This window comes from Choloepus didactylus, chromosome X, assembly GCF_015220235.1.
Source record: "Choloepus didactylus isolate mChoDid1 chromosome X, mChoDid1.pri, whole genome shotgun sequence".
NCBI classification, from domain to species: Eukaryota; Metazoa; Chordata; class Mammalia; order Pilosa; family Megalonychidae; genus Choloepus; species Choloepus didactylus.
The window spans coordinates 32,571,054-32,598,062 of record NC_051334.1 but is presented as its reverse complement, the minus strand read 5'-3'; the positions used below and the strand labels follow the sequence as shown (position 1 = coordinate 32,598,062).

The window sequence follows — 27,009 nt, the reverse complement described above, 5'->3', positions numbered from 1 at the left end:
TTTCTTTCTGGGTGAGGGGTATATGTGAATACTTTGTTCCATGTTGGCAACTTTCCTATCAGTCTGAAGTTATTTCAAAATACAAAATTGAAAATATATCTGTTAAATAATTATTAGCCAGTTTTAAGACAATGTATTGGAGCAATTCCACTTAGTGTGCAAAATCAAGGGCACGCTTTTCACATTATATTCTATATGAACAGCCCCACCCCAAAGTTGTGCAATGAGGAACTCCTAAATGAAGTTATATTATTTGCATTAAAAGCATAAAATAACAATAGTATAATAAATGGAACAAATGACAATACTTTCAGCTTTCATAATCATGTACTTTTTTTTGGTAATGTCTTTCAGCAGAAATTGTTCAAGCTTGTTTCCTGATAGGGCGACAGGATCATCCAGAAGGTTCCTGGTCCACAGTAGGCATGTAATTTGTGGAAAGAATAAGCAAATCAGTCAATAACGGATGGATGGTGATGGTGTTTGTTGAACTTTAAGCCATTTTCAAATGTGTCAATTTTCCCTCTTAATAATCTTGTGGATTTATTTGGGTAGATGTTTATCCTTTTATTTAATGGATTAGTTAAAGGGCACCTAGACCAGTTCAAATTACTCATCCAAGTTCACACAATTAATACAATAAAGTTCAGCCAAGACTTCCAGTCCAAGGTTCTTGACATTATCCTATATTTGAACTGAAAAGAGGGGGAACCATAGTGGAAAGGGCAATTAGTTTAAAAATAGACATAAAGCTATAAACCAGGGAGCATGGTTGCTGGAAGCATATTCTATGATAACTGGGGAAACAGAGAATAAATTCACTGATATATTTAATGGAGGATTGAGCACAAAACTTCATAGAGCAAAATAAATCCATGCTTTCAAAATTTAGAAATTAAGTATCTCTCTTTATTGAATTCATCTGGTTATAGGAAATTATGCTGTGATATTGTGCTAGAAGTTTTAATTTACTTTAGGAGTTTTGATTACTGTTTGGGAAGGAAAATATTCCTCAAATTTACCTCCAGTTTTAAAAGAAAAATCCTCTGTTAAACTCCTGTATCTTCTAATATATTTTATTTCACTTTTAATTTCCTGTACCTTATCTTTCCTGTTAAATTATTCCTTTCCCTTTCTTAGTGATGACTGATAATTTTGAGATATTTTTCTTTCCAAACAGCTGGACTACTATCCAACCTTTACCAATCACTTTGTCATATTCTTTAAATCGGGACCTCGCTGTGAAAATCTTCCTGGCCTGGTATTCTTATATCTTACCATCTCCCAATTCCCGCACTAAGCACCTTTATTTCCTCCATCATCCTTTCCAATCGGTTCAGAATGCTGCTGTTAATCTGCTCTTCAGTTGCTAAAACAACATCATTAATCACTTTCAGTTACTTTCCTTGCTTCCTATACATCAAAAGTTCAGAGCTTACCTTATCCGCAGTTGCTGCTCCACTATAGCTTTTTTGTTTTGTTTTAACTTTTGAAGTCATATCTTCCTGTTCTGTATGTTTTCTTTGGAAAACTAGTTATTTAATGCCCTTGTTTGCTTCTTATGTTATGACCACCTTTTTTCTATTGACTGGGAATGAAACAGCATTGTAATTTACAAAATCGTCTTTTTTCCCTTTTGTTTACTACTTATTTTGCTCTGGTAATTATTTTAATATGTCGTTATAAATAACTACTTAGGAGCAGGGGCGGGGGGAGGAAACCTACCTAAATCAATTATGGCCCTAAGTTTTCTCTCATTTTAAGAAACATTTCATTCCAGAACTTTATTTGCTTTCCTTTAAATGCATTTTCTTGATACATCCTATTTTTGATTATAGTCTATATGCATCACTGTCTAACTTAGGTGTGTAGCTAGTTGGAATTATGCACTGTTTAGTTGATTGTTATGAATCATGCTTACCAAAGATAGACTCGTATTCTCAAAAATGCATACAAGAAGGCTGGATTTCTGCTCGTGTACTCTCCACATTTCCTCACATTCACAGAAATAGTCTTTCTTGGATGTTCTTGCTTATTGGAGGCTCTAAATCTAGCAAGAAATACAAAACAATATGTTTCTGTGGCAGAAGTTTAGGGGATTTCTCCCCAAACTTGTTATTCACACTTCCAGTTATGAACTTGGAACACAGAAAGAAAATTTGATTTTGTCATGGAATGCTGAAATCCAAACTGTCATGTGGGAGGAAGGAGCAGAAGTTCTGTGGGTTTGTCAGGATGGTAAGGACATGTTGTCTTGAGAATAACTTGTTAGTCAGTGAGTTCATTAGGATGAAGTAGAAAAGTATACAGTACTAATCAAGTATAAAACTTAGCCCCAGAGCTTGATTCCCTTGTAGCTCAAAACTTGCAAATTTTAGCAATCACTTCTAGAAATTTCTTAATCTTGTGATGGAGGAGACAATCGATGTGATTTTCATTTAGCTAAGCCGAAAAAAAAAAAAAAGACAGGGAAAGAATAACCTCAGGTGTCAATTCTAATTAATTGAGAGTATCTTCTTGGTCTAAAATTTTGAGAAGTTCCCATCTGGACTCGATAGGAGAGTGCAATGATCTATTAGTCATACTTGCCATCAGCCCAAGAGAAGCAGAGAGACCGCTGAAGGCCTGTGAACCCTGCTATGCCACGAGAACAATTTTACCACTAAAGGTTTGCATTTCCACCCTGTAAATTGTTCATTGGGCCACTTATCTTCTGATCTGTGCTCCTTTATTTTTGATACCTGATGAAAGGTACACTGAGAAAATAGTGTAAGAATAATTACCCTTTTAAAAAGTGTACGCTTCTAAAATATAGAGATAATGATTCTTCTGTAATTCTGGTTATCTGTTTTTGGAAAGTAAACCAGGGGGCTTATGGACTACCACATTAGTTGATTTTGTTTATTTAACATTGATAATCTAAAGGATAATTGATTAAAATCTAAACTGGTCAGGAAGCAAGGCTGGTAGTTTCAATTAAAGAGCCCTTTTCTTTAACAAGTAAATAACAACTTAAATTGTAAAGGTTCCAGTGACAGTTTAACGCTTAGGAATGGCCTACAGGCCCAGTAAGGAGGAATAAACTAGCACTAGAATGGGAAGTAAATGGTTAGGAAAAAAATAAAACATTGCATATACTATGAGAAATAATGGAATTTAATATGGAATTTAGAGCTTGGGAAGTGGAGGTTTGTAAGGAGGGAGTTGGGGTCACTGTCCATGTAAGGCCAAAGCAGGCCTGGGTAGAAAATTTAAGTTGGTCAGAAGGTTGAGCAGCTCTACTCATCTAAATGCTAAGTCTATCCATGAAGGTGGAGACATGTGGGAGCTATTGCCTCTCTAGGCCTGCATCCAAGCACCTCATCATGGACTGGGACCATCATTGGTCAGACACATCACGTACAGGACCATGGAAAGAATCTGGGAAGAAAAGGTGCAAATTATTAAAACTATATAGATAAAAAGTTGATTGCATAAAAAAAACAGTAATTAAAACTTGGGGTATAGAATGGATGGTAGGGATATAGCACAAACCCACAAAATTGCTGCTCTGCTTATTCTAAGTGAGCAACTCATTTTTCATTGTGTTGTTGAACACATTCTGGTACCTCACTAAGCCTGTGTCAGTGCAGAGGGAATAATAACAGTGATATGAATATTAAATGAGAAAATATTTGTAAAATGCTTGGTATCTGGTAGGTGCCTAGTGAATGCTAGCTATTATTTTTGCTTGTTATGTACATTGTTGGAAGTTGAGCATTATTGGAGATGGGACTTCTGTATTTAGGCATGAGGAATGTTGAAGTGGTAAATTGAACCATTAATTTACATATTTTTGATGGTTGCTTCATTCAGGGTTTAAAAAATATTGATGTAAGAAGCTAGTTCGTCTCCTAGATATGAGGGAATATATTGTCATGATCATTCAGGTGATATGCTATAATTCATCTGACATTTAAAACATCAGTTTTATCAACAAATGAGAGTTCTGGGCAGATGAATGTGATTTAAATGGGGTTTGGTTTCTGTACAGACCAGATTAATGATGACTGGATTCTGGAGACTAGATACATCAGGGGTAGGGCGGTTTGCTGGGAACTGGAAGATGAAGTTCAAGCAACAGGTGAGAGGTTAGTTTATGTGGCCTTAGTCACCAACAGAACTGCCCCATAGCAGAAAATAGGTAAGCAGACTTGACATTCAGCGGTGGTTGGTGAAAGCCTTGGGAATTTGGGATGGTAGATAATGTGAAGAAGTAGAGCAGAGAGTCAGACCCATCTATTAGGGGGCAGCCTTCCATTCTGAGCATATAGTCAACTGTGGGTTGGAGTGGAGGCCTAAAAACAAATAGGATCAGGAATTCAAGAGAACTGTTTCCAGTCAAGAGTTCAGAACTGAGGGGACTGACTAGGAATCCAACTTATTGGAGTATAAGGCAGAGAATGAGTCACAGTGAACAAAGTAAGAACGTGCCTAGAAACCATAGCCATAGCAGGCTCCAGATGAAGCTGGTCTAGATGGGCCTCTGATTTGAGCCTCTCCAAATCCTCCCCAAACTCCTCAGATTCCTGGATCAGCACATGGCTGAACCTGAGGGTGAGAGATCTGCAGGCTGCAGGAGGCAAGCAAATATTTAATGCACTACAGGTCGTTTAAACTATGAGGTAGAAATATAAAATTCTACATGTATGGGACATCACTCCCAGGGGTGTAAATCTCCCTGGCAATGTGGTACGTGACTCCCAGGATGAACCTGGCCCTGGCATCATGCAATTGAGAAAGCCTTCTTGACCAAAAGGGGGAAGAGAGATGAAACAAAATAAAGTTCCAGTGGCTGAGAGATTTCAAATGGAGTCTAGAGGTCATTCTGGACGTTACTCTTATGCATTATATAGATAGTCCTTTTTAGTTTTTAGTGTATTGAAACAGCTAGAAGGAAATACCTGAAACTGTTGAACTGCAATCCAGTATCCTTGATTCTTGAAGAAGATCATGTAACTATATAGCTTATGCAGTGTGACTGTGTGATTGTGAAAACCTTGTGGCTCACACTCCCTTTACCCAGTGTATGGGCAGACAAGTAATAAAATAAAGACAAAAATATATATATATAAATAATAGGGAGGTATACAATATATATAATAATGTATATAAATAATCAGGGGTATGGGATGTTTTGGGTGTTCTTTTTAATTTTAATTTTAATTTTTTCTTTATTTTGGAGTAATGAAAATGTTCTAAAATTGATTGCAGTGATGAATGCATAACTATATGATCATACTGTGAGCCATTGATTATATACTTTGGATGGATTATATGGTATGTGAATATATCTCAATAAAGTTGCATTTAAAAAACAAAACAAAAAATTCTACCTGTAAACCAAAGATCAGTACGGAAATATATGTCATAATTTTGCGTGAGGTCATAAGGTAATGATTTTTTTTTATCCTGGTTATATTTGATTTAAATGAATCGTGTTTGAGTTACAGAAATCTGCTTTTTGGAGTGTTATAACTGAACATGACTTCCCTCTCCGACAAATTCTTACCTATTGACCCTTTGGCTTCTCTATACTTCTATCAGCTAAGGACTGCTTTTCATTCAGTAAATATATTTTGCTTGCCTGCTAAGTTGGATGCTGGGTGGGAGGAGGAGTTGCAAATTGAGAGATTGGCATGATACAATTCATTGAGGATTGTGTCACCATGGAAAGGGGTTTAAATATTATGTTAATTTATGCATAAACTATTTTAAGTTTTCAGAGCTATAAATTCATTAGGAATCAGTATTATATATATTGTATCACAAAACACATCAGTAAAGTAATACTTTAAAAGGACATAAAAAAGAAGTGATCATTCCTTGAAGCTACCCAAAAGATCTGACTTGTAGATCAGGCCAAAATCAGTAAGGCATTTGATAGTGTTTCCCACAAAATCCCTCTGTGCCCTTAGAGAAATGCGTCTTCTCAATAGTGGTGATTTAGACTCTGACCTGGAAGACTCAGATAAAGGTATACTTAGATACACTTGGAAAAAAAATAGATGCATACTAAATAGTTACAAAAATAAACAGAGAATTGCCCTTCACCAAGAACTTATTATTTATATCTTTCCCTCTTAAAACACCCATCCTCCTTCCCCTTTCACTCAAAGTTGGTTCTCTTAATTATCTTTAAAGCATTATCTCCCCCAGTAAAACTTCTTGCTATTGTTTAGGCTAAATGCAACTCTTCTATAAACCAGTTTAGCTCATACCATATGCCTGGAAATTTTATGTAAACTTCTTGAAGACAGGAACTATATTTTATTCATCTTTGAATTTTCAAAGCCCTAAAATGTTTGCGCTCAGGTGGAGTTGTTGTTGGAGATAGGAATCTCAGCCACCAGTGCCTACCCTGGCAGTGATGGAAGTTTGCTCTTTAGCTTCTCTGACCATTAGGAAAGTCTTCCCTTTAATAAAGAGACTGAAAAAGAAATGGATTTCTTTTCCATTGCTTCTCAGATGGGCAAAGTTTTGGACATTGTCAGAGATCAAAAGGAATTATTTTTAGTCTGTTATGTATATAGACTGGGATTTTATTAACACAATGGATGCTTGCTGTTTTCTTTATGATCGTTATTCCTTTTGTTAAGGCCTTGATGTTGCCAAAAACTTTCTCTTAAAAATGAAAAAGAGAAAGTAAAAATAGTGAAACATTCAGGCATTGGCAGCCAATAACACTTCACTGCTAGGCAGTATATTTATTTATCAGGGTTTTTATTTAATGTAACAGAGAACCAGTAAGACTTGAAGGACAACCTTGGCTCAGAGTGACTGCATATTTTTAGGGACCGAAGACTCTTGTGGTGTCATCTGGAATTGAAATGCTTATAAACATAGTCTTTAAGTTGCAACAAAGATTGGTAATGTGAAGATGGTTAATAGCTTGAGTCAAATGAAAGGGTAGGTAAAAACACAAGATTTTTGCCACCACTTCAAATCTTAAGGGCATCCATTTTTTGAGGAAAGAAGAGGAATATTATTTTCATTAAAATAATGAAAAAATTGAAATTGTTGGTGGCCCTAAAAAAGGATTGAGATGTGGAAAACTATGGGGAGAATTTTAGAAAATAAAGCAGTAATCAAAGTTAGTTTTTAAATTGTACATCTGAAATAAGAAAGTTGAGATGTGATCTGGACATGTTTCTGATAGCTATGAACAAAGCCATATGGATAAGCAAGTGTAATTAAATCTCTGCAAAGAAGAATGTCATTGTCTCCATTTTCATGTGTTTGCTCTAAGTGAAAGGTGAGGAAAGATATCCTTTTGAACTATACATAAGCAATTCCAGTATCTTCTTAGAAATGAAAATTGGATTGTGATATGCATTTGTCTTTGACCGTATTTTAAGAGGATAATAAAATGTGTTGGCAAAAGACCCCATGAAAGAAGCAGGTGTACAAAGGAGTGAATGCAAAGAAATGCCTACAACTAAAGGCAATATAATTGATAGCAAAATTTAAGGAAAGAATAATTAGGAATAGGAAGATAGAACATGTTTCTGCCACCTTGTTGTAATATTTTCTCTTCCAGAAAACAAACAAACAACAACAAACAGGGTAAATGAATGACTCTTTTTGGAATGGTCTTCAAAAGATTAGGGATTATTGTTTATGAACTGATTTTGGGTGAGTTCAAAGACTGGGAAGACTCCCCTACTTTAGAAGCATCTCTGAGGCACAACTTTGAACATTGCTACTAATTTTTCTTAGAGATTTTTGAGAAGTATTTTTTTATTCTAAAGTTAACAATGCTCAAATGCAACTTAATTTTTTTAACAATAGAATTCTTGAAAGAAATAGATTGAATGAAAATAGCAAAACTAATATTTTAGCAAAATTATTGGTTGTAGCATTAAAAAGAAACTAGCTGGATGGAGCTGTATGTCAAGATTACCTTTTCTTTTAACGAATCAGATGCATTGTTTGAAACATATGACCTACTTAGTACTGAGGATTTTTGTTCCTTTCTACATCTCTTTTTCATCTCTTAAAAGGGAAAGAAATTACTCATTCTACCTTTAGACATTCCTGTGGATTTGAATTGTCAAAGAATACAGATCAGTCTTGCTTGATGCAAAATTGATATAAGAAATTCAATTTTGGAACAAAGATAGTGGTCAATATTAACTTTGTGATGAGGTACTCTGCTTTCAACAGAATTTCCTTAAAGAACAATATTCTTAGAGAGTTTTTCACCATACTATATTTATAAATTGTAGTTTTTAAATATTTTTAGGAATATCTCCTTTAGGTAAATTGAAGTATCCCTATATTAATACATTTTCAATTTTTCTTTTTTTTTTAATTGGCAGTACTGTGCTCCTCTTTTAAAAACTTCATGGCATCTAGTTGATAAATAAAAACATAAAGGGCTAAACATCATTTGTGGTAAATACAGTTGTTTTTGACCACAGGCTTTTTCTCTGCAGTATAAATGATTTGTAACCAGAAAAGGCTTAAGTCTAAATCAAGTGTGCATAATGAATGCAGTACCACCTACATTTGTTAATTGAAACAATAGAGAACTAATTTAAAAACTGCTAAAATTTTCCCTTACTGTAATTTTTTTTAATGTACTGCCTTCTGTCTTCTCAAGGGGATTGTTGCTTTTTAAAATTTCATTAATTCCTAAACCATAGCCCATTGTTTATTTTCTGTACATTTGCTTTAAGTGACTGTATATTTGAGGGAAAGAAAGAGTAGGTTTTCTGGTTAGTTTTGAAGGTAATATGGTTGCTAGAATGAAGCTGCTTTTAACATTTAGATTGATCATAAAATAGTAATATGTCTAACAGTTATATCCATCTCTGTTATAACAAATTATTGTAATGGTTTTCTGTATGTGATCTTACCTCTCTCCTACAGATAATTACTATGCAACTAGCATATTCCACTTATAAAATCTTCAGAGGGCTACAATCCACTGTCATACATACATACATATATATGTATATACATACATTAAATATGAATGCAACATTTCCTGAGGAAAAATATCCTTCAGAATCTCCCTGTGTGGCTCTCAAGAAGCCATGACTATTTTCTCATCAGTAAAATAAGAAAACTAATAACACTACAACCCCTTAGCTAAATTTTCTAAAAAAAAAAAATCCAATAATAATAACTATAAATCCTAAGAAAAAAAATAAATACATGCTAAAAAAAAGTTCCATAATAATGTAAGGACCATATACTGAGTTGTACAGCAAATCTATTTGATCACTTTTTTTTTCAAATTTTGTTTTAAAAATTTTGATAAGAAGAAACATTTTTTATTCTCTAACTTGTTTAAACAACTCATCCCTTTGTTAAGTAAACTAAAATTGTTGTCTGCATTGGGCATTGCTGGGAGGAACCTCTTTCAGAGAAGGGATTCTCTAGAACAAAAATCAAATGACCCGTAGGGGCTTTCTGAAAAGATGGAAGGCCCTCTGCAGAGGAGCAACACTGATAAAGCAGTTTTGGTGCAGGAGAGACAGCTTATCAACACGGACAAGTATACCATATTAGTCAATGTGTATCTGCTCCCCATTTTGTAAGACCCCTCATATGTAAAAGGAAAACTTAAATGTCAGCCAATCAGAACATTCCCTCACTCGCTTCCATATTTCCTCTGAATACTCTGCCCACCCCCGTTCCAGTCTCTTGGCTGAGCCCCCTTTTACATTCTGAATGGGATGCTGCCAGATTCATGAGTTGCTCAATAAAACTGTGAGATCCTAAATTTAATGGTGGTGAAAAGTTTTTCTTTTAATACCTTATTTTTAATTTAATTTTATATTTTGAAGTTTAAGTACTTTACTGATATGAAAAAAAAAATCACAAATCAGGATGCTTTTGTAGATTATACACTACCATAAATCATTGTGGAAAATGTGGGCAGTCAGATGTTGGAGCTTCTATTCCTACTTGAACCCTAAAAAAGATTAACCATCTTTGCACTGGCCTTTTAGCACATCTGCTCCATTTAAAACTACTGCAGGGAGGTGTGTAAGATTGAAGTGATTGTCTCTTGGAGTATACTTTGCTTCTTTCAAAACTATTTTTCAGTAAAGGCAATTGCTCCTTGAGCAGCATGGGTTGTTCCACACCCACTAATTATCATTCAGCCATTTAAAGCTGAAATGGTAATCAAACCAGTGAAAGCCCAAGATTAGCTGCATTCCTTCTTCATTTCTAGTAGAGAGATTCATCTGAATATCTATAAAGAATTTTGTAGTGCCTTCTGAGAGGCAGATGCATTAAAACAAATGCAACACAAACTTTTAAAACACATTTTTGAATTTTAGGTTGAATTTTAAGTTGGGCATATTTCAACCCTTGCAAGTAACTGGTAAAACTTATACTTTTTGCCCCTCAGAAATTACTGGTTGATGAATCTATTAAAATTATTAAGATCTAATAATGATACTTGAGTCCACTTCTTATTTAAGGAATGGCATACTGCAAGACAGGTTGTGAGGTGTTAAGAGATAATTGCATGCCTATGAGCAAAGGCCAAGAACATCCAGAGACCAAACTTCACCGTCATTTCAAATTTTACTCCCTGGTGGGTGTTATTCTACTTAGAAAATGGCATACTTGTAGGTTGTACATTTAAGGGCAAGGAAAAAAAAAGCACTGAATGAGTACTTTCATCTTTCTAAAATATTGTGCTTAAATATTTACTAGCCCAATATAATGTATGCAGTTCATGTTTATAAATATTATCAAGGCTATTGAATAGGGGAATGTGCCAAATACCAATCTGAATCTTCATTTTGGACTAATCTTGATTGCCAACGGAGTGAAACGCACACTATGAACGAAAGAAATGTAAGGTTCAAATCAAATGATCAAGTGTTTAGTGATATATATTTTTATGCCCTTATATATTTAAAATTATTCTGTTTTATTAGAATTTATTTTCTTTAAGTTAAAAGCCAACTCCCTCTCACTTTCCGTGATTCCGAAATGAGACCACAGTATTTCTCAGTAGGCATCCAGGGAAATAACAGACAAAAGTAAGGAGAGAGGAAAGAGGAATATTTTAGATTTTATTAATTTGTGTTCCATGAATTAATAACTCTGCAGTGCCCTCCCCTCAATTCCTCACTCATCTAAGGGAAGGACCGTTTCTGCAGGTAGAACTGCTGTTAATTATCTGAGAAGAGAAGGCTATGAACCCTTGAGTAGCCAAACACCCTGAGTCCGGGCTGTTGTGAGCACCTCACTCCGCTGCTAAAACAATTCTCAGTTGAGGGCAGGGGAGACAGACTATGACAAAACCAATATATTTTATTTAGTTCACAATTTATCTATTATCACAGCCTAGGTTTCATTCCTGTTTCCTGCATTTTTAACTTCGTCGTCCAGGGAAAGTTTCTTAAACTCGTGTGCCTCAGTTTCTTCACCTGCATCTGTAGGAGAGCAATAGTATCTATTCCTCTACATTTTTTGGTAAGGATTAGATGAGCTAATGCATGAAAAGTGTTTTCTAAGGTAGCTAGCCCCAAATTAGCACTCAATACATATTAGATATTTTATTATTAATCTGTTAAATCTCAATTTATAAGATTTTTAAAATTATGAGATTTATATGAAATTTCCAGAATGAGAAAATCATTAGCAACCACAAGTAGGTTAGTAGTTGCTACAGGCTGGGGGGTGGGAAAGGATAGTGGCTGCTAATGAAATGGGTACAGGGATTCTTTTGAGGATTGATGGAAATATTTTAAATTAATATTGGTGATGGTTACGCAACTCTGTAAATATACTAAAAATCACTGACTATACATTTACCAGGGTGAATTTTATGGTATGTGAATTATGTGTCGATAAAGATGTCATACAATTATTAAATAAGGGATGGGGAGACCTATATTCTGGAAAAAAAGCTTTCTCTAATTTGTTTATAAAACAAGTACTATTTGTTAAGCACACTTTGTATCAGGCATCATGCTCCATATCTTTTTTTAAATGGTATTAGTTCTAACTTTTACAATAATCATATCTGGAAAATATCACATTTTATAGATAAGTGAACTTAGAACTTGTAATATTTAATTGATTTGTCTATTACTGAGTTAGGACTGTAATTCATATTTCTTTCCCTGCTCTCATGGAGCTTACGTCCTTGAAAGGGAAACTATAAATCAAGAAACAAATAAGTGCTGCATTGAGGATAAAATTAGTTCAGATAGTGAGTGATTTGGTGGTTACTCTGGTTTTCTCGTGAAAAAAAGCTTTGCTGAGGAGGCATGCCAGCTGAGATATGAGTGTCTAGAATGAACTCATCATGTGAAGATTGGGAAAGAACATTCCAGAAGGAAAGAAGAGGTAGTGCAAAGACCCAAACCTGGATGGCCTTTGTGTGTTAAAAAGCCATAGAGTATAATGAGGAGTCGGGGGAGGGCTTGGGTCATAGTGAGCAAACTAGCTTGGAAGGAGCTTTCCAAGTTTTCTCATATATGAATTGAATAATGATACCTAGTATGGAGGATTGTTGCGAAGGTTTTAAATCATGAAAAATAGCTTCATAGTGTCTGGCACAAGATAAATATTAAATACATATGACTACTCTCATGAATTCCTCAAAATACAGGCCCTGGGCTAAAATGGACCTCAGTGAACATGTTACAACCTTACTGGAGTTTATTACACATAGGCTGCCCTGATCATGGGCATGGGAGATAGGCAATAGATTTAAGCATTAAAAATGGTACCTTGGGGGCTACAGGAGAAAATGTTCTTTCTTAATCTATGAGGAAAGAGATGGTGGCTTTTCCAGTGATACTTACAAGAGAGTGAAACTGTGAGCTGGTGGGATAAAGTTTTCCAAGTTACCAAGCACATATATCTACTGCTATAGAGAAGTTGATAGGCAGATTAGAACCATCCCTTTGCTTTCTGGGAAAACAAGGATTTTTCTATTATGGACAACGTCTTTCCACTCTGGTTTTGTAAGATGCATACCCTATTAATCCATCTATTAAGCTACTCATTTTTTAACCTATACTTTGATTGGACAACCTCTTATTTCTAACACTTGCTTAAATAAAATGAATACATTATTCTTCACACTGCTGCTAATGAATCAAAACACAGTTGGAATATGATGAATTTTTGTTCTTTTTTGAATGTTTGCTATGCACAAAGGTAACAAAGAAGACTTCACTTAATAGAAAATGAATTGCCTGTATCTTCATCATTTCCTTTAGATTTCAAAGTTTTTCTAGTCTTCATGTTAATTTGTTTTGGTGTCAGATTGCATTTCCTAGCATATGTGTTTTTTTTTTCTTTTTTTGTAGTATCTGTGTTTACTTCCTCTCTTTTTATTCATCAAATTGTACAGAAAAATGTGTATCAAGTTACAAGCAGTTAACAGTACAAAAAAGAAACTTTCTATTATTTGATTAATTTTCTAAGAGGCTATGTATAGATCATGGATATAGACCAAATACCAGATACACCTAAAGGGGAAACATCAAAGACCTTTTCTCTTTTATTAAAACCATCAACAATATAGACACTGAAAAGAGTTTTCTCGCCAAGGTTATCATCCGCCCCCTACACTAAACATAGGAAAGAAAAAGAACTTCTAGTTTTGGACCCCTTGTTATATTATTTAGCTAAAGGAAGATTATATAGTGCTATGGTCAAAAGAATAAGTTTTGGAACAATCTAAATTTAAATTGTTCTTCACTCATTTTCTAGCAGCATGACCTTAAATTAGTTATTTAACCTAAGACTCCATTTTTTTCCTTATACATAAAATGACTATAATAATAATTACTTCATATGATGCCATGGAAAGTTTTTATCAGTTTCTGCGATTCTTGAGATTAATATAACCATCATCAACCTTTGCTTTACATAATTGTAATGTAAATAGGTAAGAAAAAAATAGTAATTGTAATACCAAACTCAAGTATTTCATTTTATACGGCTGTTACCAATATCATATTGAGCATTTGTCTCCACTTTCTTTAGAAAAGTTGGAGCCCGCATCTCTTCCTTTCAACAATATTTGTGAGATAACAAACATCGAGGGCTATGCTGTAGCATGCACAAGAGATGTGGGAAGATACTGTTTAAATTAGTACCATAAATTTTTCTTTTATGTTTCCCAACCTCATATTTATTGGAATGCATTAAATTACTTCAGACATCTAAGGATACAGCATTCAATTTACAATAATCTTTATGGTTAACTTAATTCCATTAACCTTATCAGTGAAAGGTGGCAAATTAAGGAGTGCAGTGCCTACCATTTTAATTCCTTTTGGGGATGCTGTGAGCTATTTAGATGATCCATCTGTGGTTGGTGTGGGAAGGGATTCGAGAATTTATCATTTATGCAATAACAAAACAAGCTTTTCCTTTGGTCAGTTTCACCCAAAATCCCTGTTGCTGTGCTAGATGACATTGGATTGCAGTGTTTGAATCACTGCAGTCCAAATAAAAAATGATTCATTGGCATTTTCACCAATTTCAAGTTCTTAGCTTTCATTTTCTGACCAAATTTCAGTTTGGTGAAAGTAATCTTTAAGGATTCTTTAGACATTTTCTGCTTGAAGGTTTCTGTTCTCACCATAAAAATGTCTGTGCGTGTTTGCATACATATATTCATAAAAACATGAGATTTTATGTACTGGTATTAGATAATTAATAGTTGAATTTTTGTAGCAAGTAAATTATTTCCCTATTTTGTGACTCACATTTTGGGGTGGGTGCACCCTTTAAATGAGCCTTACTGAATTATCTTGGTGGACTAACAGCTTGGTTGTTTTACTGCCCTTGAGAGCAATTGAATATATGTAGGATTTTGTTGAACCTTTAAAATTTCACTCGGTTGATGACTGCCAAGAAAGTGAAAGCAGTGTCATGCAACCCATGAAAACTCTGTCTGGTGGGTTTCTATCTAGTGCCCTTAGTAAAGTTTGCACAACTCCAGCTCTCCAATCTTGCTTAAGATCACTGGTACTCTTTATCTGAGACTTTATGACTTCTGGAAAACACATATTTTTAAATGTTAAACTATCATAGCTTATGTACAATCTCAATTTGAGCTATCAGTAGTATTAATTTTTGCGTTTTGAGTACACAAGTCAACTTATTTGCCTCATCTACATAGCAAGGTATATATTCAGAGATAGCATCAGGCAATATGCAACCACATTTTTGAAATGTTTGACCAGTAACAAGATTACAGTGAGGATACTGCCCAGGAAAATGAAGTTGAATTTTCAGCTCCTAAAATTTGCTACTATGTGATCTAGGGCTGTGCACCTGATTCCAACAAGCCTTCTAAGAAACTATGCTGTTAAATCTCACAGTCACTAGGCAAACGAGGAAATGGATGGAGACAACCGTACTGTAAGAGGCACCTGTTATTAGGTGCATGGATTCTGGAGCCAGGATGACTGCAGGGTTCAAATTCCAGTGCTGCTATTTAATAACTGTGACCATGGGGAAGTTGCTTAGCCTCTTTTCTGCCTTACTTCATTTTTTAAAAGGTGATAATACTGTTTCTTTGTAGGATTGTTGGAAAGATTTACATTGCTGAAAATGAGTACGGCACGTAGTGGATGTTGTAGAATACTTAATTACTATTATCAGTACCGAAGGGGAAAATACCAGATATCTTTGTGTATAGTATATGTCTATAGATCATATGTATGTACACACACACATACATCTATTTATGCAAACTGATTATATATAATCAGTGATTTGAGATGTGGGAACCAGTAGTAAATCTGAATTAGATGTAGATGTCCTCAGTCTATATGTCACCACTAGTTGTTTTGGTTGCCTGTTTATTTTTTGCCATGTTTCTTGAATTCCTACTGGAAAACCTTTTTGGGTCACTTCCATTAGTGTTTGCAGGCTAGCTTACCAATCTCAGGGGAAAGTGCATGTTAAGTGGAGTCCTGAGTGTTCATCGCTATAATTGTAGAAGTGTGTGCTTCTCAGGAGCAGTGTTGTATAAATAAATGAGCATAAATCATAGAGTGCTAAAGCAAGATGGAAACTTAAATACTATTTGGAACAACCCCCTTATTTATAGATGAGAAAAAAATGAGGCTTAGAAAATGGAAGGATTTGTCCAAGCTCATAGTAGCTATTGGTTGAGATGAGGAAAATATCCAAGTGTCTTCATACATCTTAGGCTATTTCCATTAAAAATTACTGTCCCAGCATCTAAAATATTCCATTTAAAATAGCAAGATTTTCTTACTCTAGAACATTTTTACACTATTTGAAAAATCCTAGAAAGCCTACTAGAAATGTATCCCTTCTTTCAATCTCTAATGAAGACAAAAACCCAAATTGCATTCTCTCCTTTAAAAAATAATCTAAAATATTGAGAATAACATACACAATGTTAAAAGCAAAATACCTACTTACTCTATGCACTGGAAATATGTTTGCTGTGCAAACCCATTTGGAATTAGTAGACATTAAACAACGTTTCAGGACACCATCTCAAAATCTAATTAATGAAATGAACTGACCTCTGACTCAAGATTGTATTCATGATGCTTTCAATACAGAGAAATAGGTCTAAAATATTGATAGCAAAAACTTAATATATAAGGCACTTTCTCTGCCCTCTCAAAAGTGAAACAGAACCACAATTCCTTAAAGCTGACAGGGAGATTCTGGGAGTCCAAAGGTTCCCATTTATACAAAGTATGTTTTTCCCTAATGGCTATTCATCTTCCAACTTGGACTAGACATTTCATGTGGGAAACAGGCTGCTGGTGATTTCTTGAGTAAGTTGGAGAAGCACATTGAAAGATGATACTGTCCCCTTACTTGTCAGACTCCAAAAATGAGAAACAAATAATAGCAGAAGGATAAATGTGGCAGGAAGGGAACACTTAGATAGGGGAAGCATCAAAGAACAAGAAATAGGAACAAACTGATGCCAGATGCCAGCAAGGAAAGGGAACCATTGTGAGGACCTGTAAAAATGTCAAAGAATGATTATTAAAAGGGATGGCTTTGAGTTGGTGATAATCCATTCCTGATGAAAGTAAAGGGGAGCTTATTTCTTTTCTCCAGTGGAAGGGATGTGTATATGTTTGATTTTTTCTTCTATTATATAGGGAAGAAATGAATAAAACTAGATGGATACAGTAATAGGTAGCAAATGCAATGAGCAGCGCTTCTACCATTTTAGCTGGTGAGTTGTATTTATGTTTCCTTCCAGCTGTACAGCATGTTTCTGGGAAATATTCCACAGTGATGGGAGTTAAGGATAGGAGAATGCTGTTGATGTGAAAACGTGCATTAAATAATTTCATGTGAAAGTTTGGCTGCCAGTAAATAGCTGAGTGATCAGACCAAGTTTCCTCTGTCTGATACTTCTCCATGTCCAACAGGGAATCATAATATTTATTCTGTTTAGCTCACACTACTTGAGGAAAGAAATATTGGGTTAAAGCATAGATAAAGGGAGGAAATGTTAAGAATATGACTGCTAAAAGGGTAGACTTGGAGCCAAACTTCCTGATTTTGATCCAACTCTTCATTTTAGTTCTGTACCCTTGGGCAAGTCACTTAAACTCTTTCTTTGCCTCAGTTTCTTTACCTGTAAAATAGAGTTAATAACAGTGCTTACTTCAGGTTTGCTGGGAGGAGTATGTAAGTTCATACAGTAAAATCACTTAGAATAGTGCCCATTACACAGTAAGAACAACCTTAACTAATTTCATTGTATTGATGCTTTGGAAAGAACCCTGTTGTACTAATTGATGCACTACATAGCAATTAGAGTTACTGATATTGATGCAAAGTTCTATCTGACATCATCTTCTGTTCATTCTTTTTCTCTTCTTCCATTATTTCTGTACTTTTTCATTCCTCTATCTTTCTTAGCTCCTTACAAAAAAGAAGTCATTTACTTTTTGCTCATTTGCCAAGTATATATTATCCATCAAGCAATTATTAAGCCCTTACTATATACTGGCACTGCTATAAATATGAAGAGGTACAAGGCACAGTCTTTTTCCTGAAAGAGCTATATATCCATCAGAGGGAAGAGATTCATTAAAAAAAAAAGATAATAATATGTAAGGCTCTGATTAAATTTGTGATGAACAAATTTATTTCACCTGAGCTTAGTTGCATGCAAAGGGCAGAGACTTATCAAAAATGCTAAAATAATAATTGATGGTTTCAATGCTGCTAAATTACATCAAACTTTGTTATCTCATATTTCACTTCCTAAAGTTGTCTTTTCCTAGTGAAACTTGGGACTGGAACCTCACTTCATTTTTCTTCACTCCTACCCCATCATCCTCAAAAACGAAAACAAACAAACAAAAAAACCCCACCCTGTCTATTTTATGGCTAAATGCTTCTAATGATGTTTTCTCAGTATCTCATTCTATTAGACTAACAGTTCTCATGCTAAGTTAAAGTGATTGGAAATCCTAGTGCGCTTCATCTCAGTGTGTTTTATTCCTATTGCCACTGCCCATTTTATTCTTATAGACTTGGGAAATCCTTGAAAGATATTAGCCTTATTTCTTATGAACTCTAAGGAAAGGGGGAACAATCTCTCCCCATAGACAGTTCCTATAAATGATCAAGTTAGTCTTATAGTAAAGAGATTTTTAAAGGTTTTATTAATTGATACCACTTTAGTACATATGTGAGAAATTGGAAATCCTTATTTTTAATTATTTACAGCATTGTTGGAGAGCAATAACTATTTATTTCACAGGCAGTCTGCTGCTTTTAGCCCCTCTGCGTGGCTTCATTACTTATGTGTGCATCTTCTCTGTGTAAGTTTCGGTAAATATTTTGCATATTTTAAAAGAAGCCTGCATTGCTTTTTGTTTTAAAAAACAATACAAATAATATAAATTCACTGTTCAAAAAAGACAGTGAAGTTACAATTCCCATAATTTTGTCATTCAGGAATAATCAGCATTTACTGTCTGCTGCATACATGCCTCTTGAGAACTAATACTGATAGTAATATTTATTGAGCACTTCGTACATGCCAGGTACTGTTTCGAATACATTATATGTTTAATATTATCCATTTAAACCTCACAATGCCACAATCTTAAAGATATAAGTACTATCACTATACTGTTTGACAAATGAGGAATTTGTTGCAATAACAAGGTGCAATAACTTGTTCAATGTCATAAATCCAATATGAAATGGAGACAGGATTCTAAACCAGGCCATCAGGCTTCAGAGCCCATGTTTTTAACCACTAAGAAATAATGCCTTTTTTGCTATTAAAACATAGATACAGTTTTGTAACCTGCTTTATTTCACTTAATATATCATATGCTTCCCTAGTATCTCTAAACATTCTGTAGGAATATGATTTTTTATTGACCATCTACCAATCTATCAATTGGATATACCAGAGTTATTTTAATTTCTATTTGAGGGCTATTTAGTTCATTTCCAATTTTTCACTGTAAAATAATTTCGTGTATTTTGCAAAAATTCTGAGTGGACCTACATATTTTAAGTGATTTTAATATTTATTTAATCATACATTGAACACAGTGGTGTATATATCAATATGAGACAAGCAGTAAATATTTGCTGTATGATAACTGTGTTACAGGAATAGTGATAGGAAGCACTAGGGAACGGAAAGAGGTAAAGGCAGTCTTTCAACTCTTACATATCTTATAATCTAACAGAGAGAGCCTTGCAAAGCTGTAGTGTTCCAGTAGGAGCCACACTAATTAGCCGAGGAATGAATGGCAGGTGGTGAAATTTTGACCATGAATGGAAACTATCCTATCAAAAGTTACGGGTATAAGGACCAAGGTAGGTGACATGGGGAAACTGGTGTTTTAAGAAAATATATAGAAAATGGATATCAAAACCACAATGAGAGCACTTGATACCCTCTAGGATGCCTGTTATTAAAACAAACAAACAAAAAGCACAGAAAATAAGTGTTAGTGAGGATGTGGAGAAATGGGAATACTCATGCATTGCTGGTAGGAATGTAAAATGGTGCAGCTGCTGTGGAAATCAGTTTGGAGTGTCCTCAAAAAGTTAAATGTAGAATTACCATATGGCCTGCAAATTCCACTCCTGGTATATATTCAAAAGAATTGAAAGCAAGGATTCAAACAGATACTTATACATCAGTGTTCATAGCAGCATTATTTGCAATAGCCAAAAGGTGGAAACAACCTAAGGGTCTATCAACCGATGAATAGATAAATAATATGTAATATGTACATACAATGGAATGTTATTCAGCTATAAAAAGAAACGAAGTTCTGACACATGTTACAACATGGATGAACCTTGAAAACACTACGCTAAGTGAAATAAACAGACACAAATGGACAAATATTGTATGCTTCCACTTATATGAAATTTGTGTAGAATAAGCAGATTCGTCAAGACAAAAGGTATATTAAAAATTACCAAGGACTGGAGGAGGGGGGAAGAGGAAATATTGCTTAAGGGGTAAAGAATTTCTGTTTAGGGTGATTAAAACATTTTGGTAATGAACGAAGGTGATGGTAGCACAACATTGTAAATGTAATCAATGCCACTGAATTGAACACTTAAAAATGCTTAAATTGGCAAAATTTATATGTATATAATATATATGAATATACATATAATTTATATATATATATATGACCTCAGGGAAAAGAAAGGAAAAAAAGGAAGGAAGGAGGGGAGGAAGGAAGAGAGGAAGGTAGTAAGGAGGAAAAAAAGAAAAAATATATATATACAGGGCAGCATTAAAGACTGGTTATGTCTACTTCATGGGATTTATTTTATCATTTCTAGGGATTTTGTGATGTGAAATATCATTGTTAAGTTAAATAAAATGGCCACCTGCATTGGGTGTTGCTGGGAGTGACCCCTTTCTGAGAAAGGATTTTCCGGAAAACAAAAACAATTGATCTGCAGGGCCTTTCCAAGAAAATGAAACAATGGAAAGCCCCTTACAGAATTGCAAATAAGGAAAATTGGTCCAGTAGAGAGAGCTTATCAGAATGGACAACATATAATACAAATCAGTGTATTCTGTTTCACATTTTGTAAGACCCCCCCCCCCAATTTAATAAAGAATTTTAATACAGTTAGTCATCGTAAACCACCACCCCCACCCCCCAACACAAACATACTTGGAAGTTCCCTAAATGCCTTTATTAGTTGTGATCAGATGGCTATGGAGAGTCTCACCCCAGCTCCAGCGGTTTGAGATCTCACTGCTCCAGAAATTTCTCCTTCAATAAACATGTAGATTTTATTATGCTGGTGACTTTGTTTCTTTTGATATCATATACTACATATTTTCCTTATATAGGTGATGTCATATATGGACATGCCTTTAACCAAATGCTGATAATAAGTGGAACAATCAGTTCTGTTGGCTTACAGTTATCAGTTTAAAATTAGGAGATTTATCAAACAGCTTCCCCAGGTCTTGGAAATATTAAAGTTTTTAATGTTTTAAGAAATTTCCAAATAATCTCAGGGCCAAGTGTTAAGCAAACCGTTTGCTGAGACTGGATCTTCTGCAATAAGTCTGTGGTCTTTTTCGTTTACTTTAAGCCCTTGGTGTTACCCTAGGGGTTACTGACTAGCATTTAATGGAAGGCTGCCTGAGTTAGATACATACTTCCTATAGTTGATAGGTTTTGTTGCCAGAAATATCCTTTTGCTTATCAGTGGGGAAGGTGTATCTATCTAATGCTGGACTTAAAGGTGTCCCTCCAGATTCCATTACTCAGTTCATTGAGAAAAGCTTAATGCTAAGCGAGAGGAGAGCTAAGCTCCGTGTGATGAAGGCTGAGTGAAATAATGGCTCCCAAGTTGGCTCACGGTCTCCCAGATGTTCATATTTATATCAAAACTTACCATTTGGATATATTCCCTGTGGTAATATTTAGGTGCAAAAATATTCTGTATACAATGCCAATTCTAAAATGACTTTTTGTCAATAAATGTGAAAATTAACGCTGATCAACAAGCTGCTAGATTTTCACCCTGCTTGACTTCTGAAAGAAAATAACTCTGTGATACTGAGTATATTGTTCTCTGTTTTTTTCTTCAAACTTGCTGTAACTTCATGGGAAAGACATGAAATCAAACGAAAAGAACAATATTAAAAAATAAATTGGCCATGAAGAATTATACTTAAAATCATAAGTAAACAGGCACACACACTCACCGCAGCAGTGTGATCACAGAAACTCTAAAAATGCTGACTGAAGAGCGGCAAAGGATCTGGCTTTCCTTGCCCTTGATGCTAAAACTAAAGTTCCTCCCTAGGAGGTAAGCCAAAATCATAGCCCAGTTTACTCTTGTAGAGAAAGTGCTGTAACCTCTTATTTTAAATTGACTTCTTTGAGCAATAATGCCTCCCAGCTTGCACTTTCAGGCACTGTGTTGGGTAATGTGTTTACAAGCTGGTCTCATTTTTCTTTTTGTAATAGGAGATGGGTAGCTTACTGGTATTTGAAGGCAACTTCAGGAAACAAGATTTTCAGGGTGATAGTTTAAAAAATATATATGATTATTGGGAATAATAACTCCAGAGAAAAGATTTAATGGGATTACTTCCAATTTATTCACATTACCAGGTTATTGAAGTTCTAGTTTTAGATCCATACATTCAAAGCCCACATTGTTCCCTGATGTATTGTATATTTAGGCTCTTACTACCATACGTAGGCATGAAGTTTGCCTCCAACTCTCAGTAAAAGACTAACCTCTCAGAACAGTTATTGTAGCCCGATCTTCAATAGCTACAGTTCTTGCTTACTTACCACCAAAATTCTTTTACAATTAAGATATGGAGAACCTACATTACTGAAAGGAAGAAAACCCATTTCCAACATCATCATGGTGTTTTTCAGTTCAAAGGCTTTTTTAGTAGGCATCATTTGATTTAATTTCCTCCAAAGCCTCAGGAAATGAGTTGTTATTTATTGTCTTATCATTGTTGCTAAATAGCAGCGACTATTTATTTAGCATTAACTATGCATCAGAAACTCACAGTATCCTTAGGAGGCTGGAATTAATATTATCGCCACTCTAAATATGATGAAATTGTGGCTTAAATGACATGCCCATTTTACACAGGAAGGACATAACAGAATTGAAATCTAAGCCCCTAGTTGATCTACTCTGTCTCGAGTCTAAGCTTTGAATCTCTCTGGCACGTTGCCATTGTTTTTTACAGATGGAAGGCCTCAAGATGCCAAAAGGTTAAATAAGATGCCCTAGGTTATAGAATTATCTCTGAATGCCTTCCAACTTCACCCAAACATTTTCTGTTATACCAAGTGTGTTCCCAGGATTGCCGCTGGCTTACATAATGCCCTTTGACAATTATAAAGAGGAGTCCCCCTAACCCACAGATGAGTGAATTTTAAAAGGAAGGAAAGAAAGAAAAAGAACAAGCATGCTTCTTCCATTCTGATCCTGCCTTACTCCAGGCATACAAGAAGTGGAGTGTAGGTATGGATTTCAGTCCCCACTCACCCCCCTTTTTTAAGCACTTCTGTGCAAGGCGCAAACCCCAACAGCCATAAGCAGTGGCTTTGGCTGACTTCATCGAAACTAAGAACTGGGAAATCCTAAATAATGTTAAGGAAAATATTCCAGAGAATTTTCTCTAAGTACATGCTCTTATGAACCATAAGTAAATTTTGCATCTCACTAATTACATTTCTAATATGCTTACATCTTCCCTTCAACCTCAACAAAAATGTTTAACAAGATAAAATCTGACAGCCCTTGTGCTAAAACTCCCTTGAAGCCCAAATGTGTCACTAGTCTAACGACCCTCATCTTCACAAGCACTGGAAGAGGAGCTATGGATCATTTATGAATCAGGTTGTATCTACAGGGTGACACATTGTGCAGCAGTTATGTCACTAGAGCTTGAGGATCATTTTTGTATTCATTTCAACTTACCACTATGTTCCTTTACAAAATCGATGACTTTTAATTCTGTAGCTACCCTGGACACATAGCAAACATCCTATAACTTGGGTATGCTCTGCTCTGAAGTACTGACAAAGTAGCAGGTTTAATGTGACCTCATAACTATTATAAGCAAACAAACAAAAATAGTAATGAGCATTAGAGTATAATGAGGACACAGATAATTACAACCAAGGTAAAAACGAAAACAAAAACAGAAACAAAAACATGCTTGTGACTGGGATTTGCTGATTTGAGAGGCTCAGGAATTTTTATCTTGGAGAATGTCTCATCAAACGTGAGAACTTTCATGAAAACCAGCCCGTGCCAGTGGCTGTGTTGCCTGAATGGTCAGATTGTCTTTAGGGTTTCATCAGATTGATTGGAAAGGGCATGGTCTATGGAGTGATTGAGGGATATCAGAAATGCCTGGGGAAGTATCTAAACATACAAAGGCACAGGCCCTATCCTACCTTAATGAACTGGGACCTCTGGGTTCTTCATTAGCACTTCAGTTGATTCTGATGCACACCTAATTTGAAAACAACCTATCTATGGTCATGAAGAACCACTGATCTAAAGCCTTGCTACCAAAAGTGTGGTCCACGCACCAGCAGCATCAGCATCACCTGGAAGCTTATAAATGCAGAAACTCATTTTGCCGAGATCTCCAGGTGATTCATAGGCACATGGACTTTTGAGACACAGTGGTCTAGAAAGTCAGGCAGGCCTGGATTTAAAGTCCAGTTCAAGTTAACAGGGTGACCCTGGGAAACCTCTCTGAGATACAATCTCTTTGCCTGTAAAATGGGCATAGTGATAACCATGTCAAGATCTCAGGCTTGCCTCGGGAGAGTTCTGTGACATGTAGTTCCTGAAACTCAAGCATAATTCCTAGAATAGTGAAGATACTCAGCAAATACTAAGTCCCTCTTACCAGAGTTGCTGTGGACCTTTGCATCCCTGATGGTTAGAGGGCAAATGAAGCAAAGCACTGTTAGTGCTTATTCCTTTTGTATTAATAAAGGTTCTTTGTGGGTGTTAATCCAAGGTGCTTTTCATTAATTCAAAAGAATCTGTGCTTCCTAGGTGCAAGTGTCTTCTTCTACAAAGATAAATCTTCAGAAAGCAGTCCTTAGTCACAATGTCCTTGAAGGTACCTTGATCATCTTTCATTGTTGTGCAGTTGTGATCAATTTGATCACACAGTGTTGCTTATTCATGTTGTTCTTTTATTTTTCCTTTTAGATCTTCATCTGCTATTTCCCTCCTCCCCAGCCGAGAGCTATTTTCTTTATAGATACTAATATAGGATTCCTTTTTTTTTCCCTTCAAGCCACTAACTTCTGTAATTATCTATTTTTTCCTTCCTTTCACTAACTTTAGCCCACAAAGAATCTTCTCATTATTCCTCTTCTCCCTGAACTAAGGCATAGAACTTCCTTGTTCAGAAAAGTTTGAATCTGCTTGAAAGAGTGTGACAATCCTTTCTTTGTAGTATAATCATTTACACATTTAAGAGGGAAGTAGAAATGCCTAATGTGATATGCCCACAACTAATCTTTCTAAGAGGAATGGCAATGAGTAATGATTACAGTTAATTAAGTTAGGCAACCTCCATTTCCATTCACTTAGCAGTACTGCTAATTATATACTCACGCTATAAGGTTTCTTTAGTTCTTCTGTAATTTGGGTGCAGTTCTCTTTGTAGGCAAGGGAATAGAGTACAATTAATGAGTTCTTCCTCACCAACACCTCCTGGTCTTTCCAAATAAAATGTCCACATCTGGTAACTGAGAGTAGAAAAAGGAGCAAGTAAAAATAAAAATCAGTCACATTCTAACCTACTTCCAACACAGCACAAGTTTATAATTGCAGAATATTTTAAGAATATTAACTGCTACTAAAGAAAACAGTAGCATTCACTTTCTTCTGGAGCCTCGGGAAATTGTGGCTTATTGAAAAATGGACTAAGTATAGAACTTGGATATTTAAAACATTAATGGCAATGAAAATGACACCTTGTATTGTATGGTTTTGTTCACACTAAATAAACAGGTATTGAGCACTTACTTCTTACCAGGCCTGGTGGCAGGCACTGCATCTACTGAAATGAAAAAGAGGTTGGCACTAACTATGGATCTTGATTTCTTTCCATGGACTTCAATCATTTTAACAACTTACTCTTTAAAGAAAACTGAGAGAACTGCAGCTCTGCTTGGGTATATTGTTAATGAAGCTCTTGAAACAAAAATCAGTTTATGTGCTTTGATCAGATGGGGATTGACGTACTTAAGAGTTTTATTTTTAATCTGAAAATCCACTTCAATCGTCTGCTCTGGGTAAACAGTCATTACACAAGCCTTGCACAATTCTGTGTTTTCAAGAAGTAGGTTTCAAGGTTTAACTTCAAATACAATCTCAAGTTAGTTACACAGATTATTTTTTTATTTAAAAAAACAGTTTACACGATGGATTTTAGCTTCAATCTTAAATAATCTCCATTTGCTTTAAGAATTAACTTCTGCATTACAGCCTGTATTGAGTTTACGATTGTTTCAGATTTTAGAATTGATTGTTAAAGGCATTTCTGGAGGCATTTAGAGGTCAAGCACTCCTTTTTGTATTTTCATAGAAAGTTCAAGTGTGGTTTTGAATAGTTCTGGACAGTTTTAGAGGTTTTTATTTTTTATTTTTTTCCCCTCCCAGCATCACACAAGTGAACGACTTACAGGTCCTGTCTCTTCTTTACACTCCCCTTTTCCTGCTTCTCTTTCACTTACATCAGTTTGCATTAATGAGTGCACTTTCAAGTTCACATGAAGAGTAGACAAAAATACAGGTGTCCTCATAATAATCAGCTCCTCTAATTCTCCACTCTGGTTTATGCTTCAGTCTCAGAGAAATCCTATATAAAGCAGGCGGCACAGTTATTACTAGAGGAACTGAGGTTACTGATTAGAGGGGAACGTAATCAGGTAGATTGAGCCTGTCAGGGAAGAAACCATTGCCGTGAGAGGGGAG

The 27,009-nt window shown here is 35.3% G+C and overlaps 1 protein-coding gene and 1 long non-coding RNA gene across 8 annotated transcripts in view; one reads left to right on the top strand and one right to left on the bottom strand.

Moving 5' to 3' along the window:
* The window catches only part of DMD (dystrophin), a 2,178,366-nt gene that overhangs the window by 52,379 nt on the left and 2,098,978 nt on the right, over positions 1–27,009 (top strand). The window lies entirely within an intron of this gene.
* Positions 1,763–26,880, bottom strand: LOC119522615. 2 transcript variants are annotated; one of them, XR_005214481.1, is made up of 3 exons: positions 26,718–26,880; positions 25,645–25,778; positions 1,763–2,050 (listed from the first exon to the last, which is right to left on the bottom strand). It is a non-coding gene; the product is annotated as an uncharacterized LOC119522615 (long non-coding RNA). The 2 variants fall into 2 exon arrangements; XR_005214482.1 differs by lacking the exon at positions 1,763–2,050 and adding an exon at positions 3,251–3,420.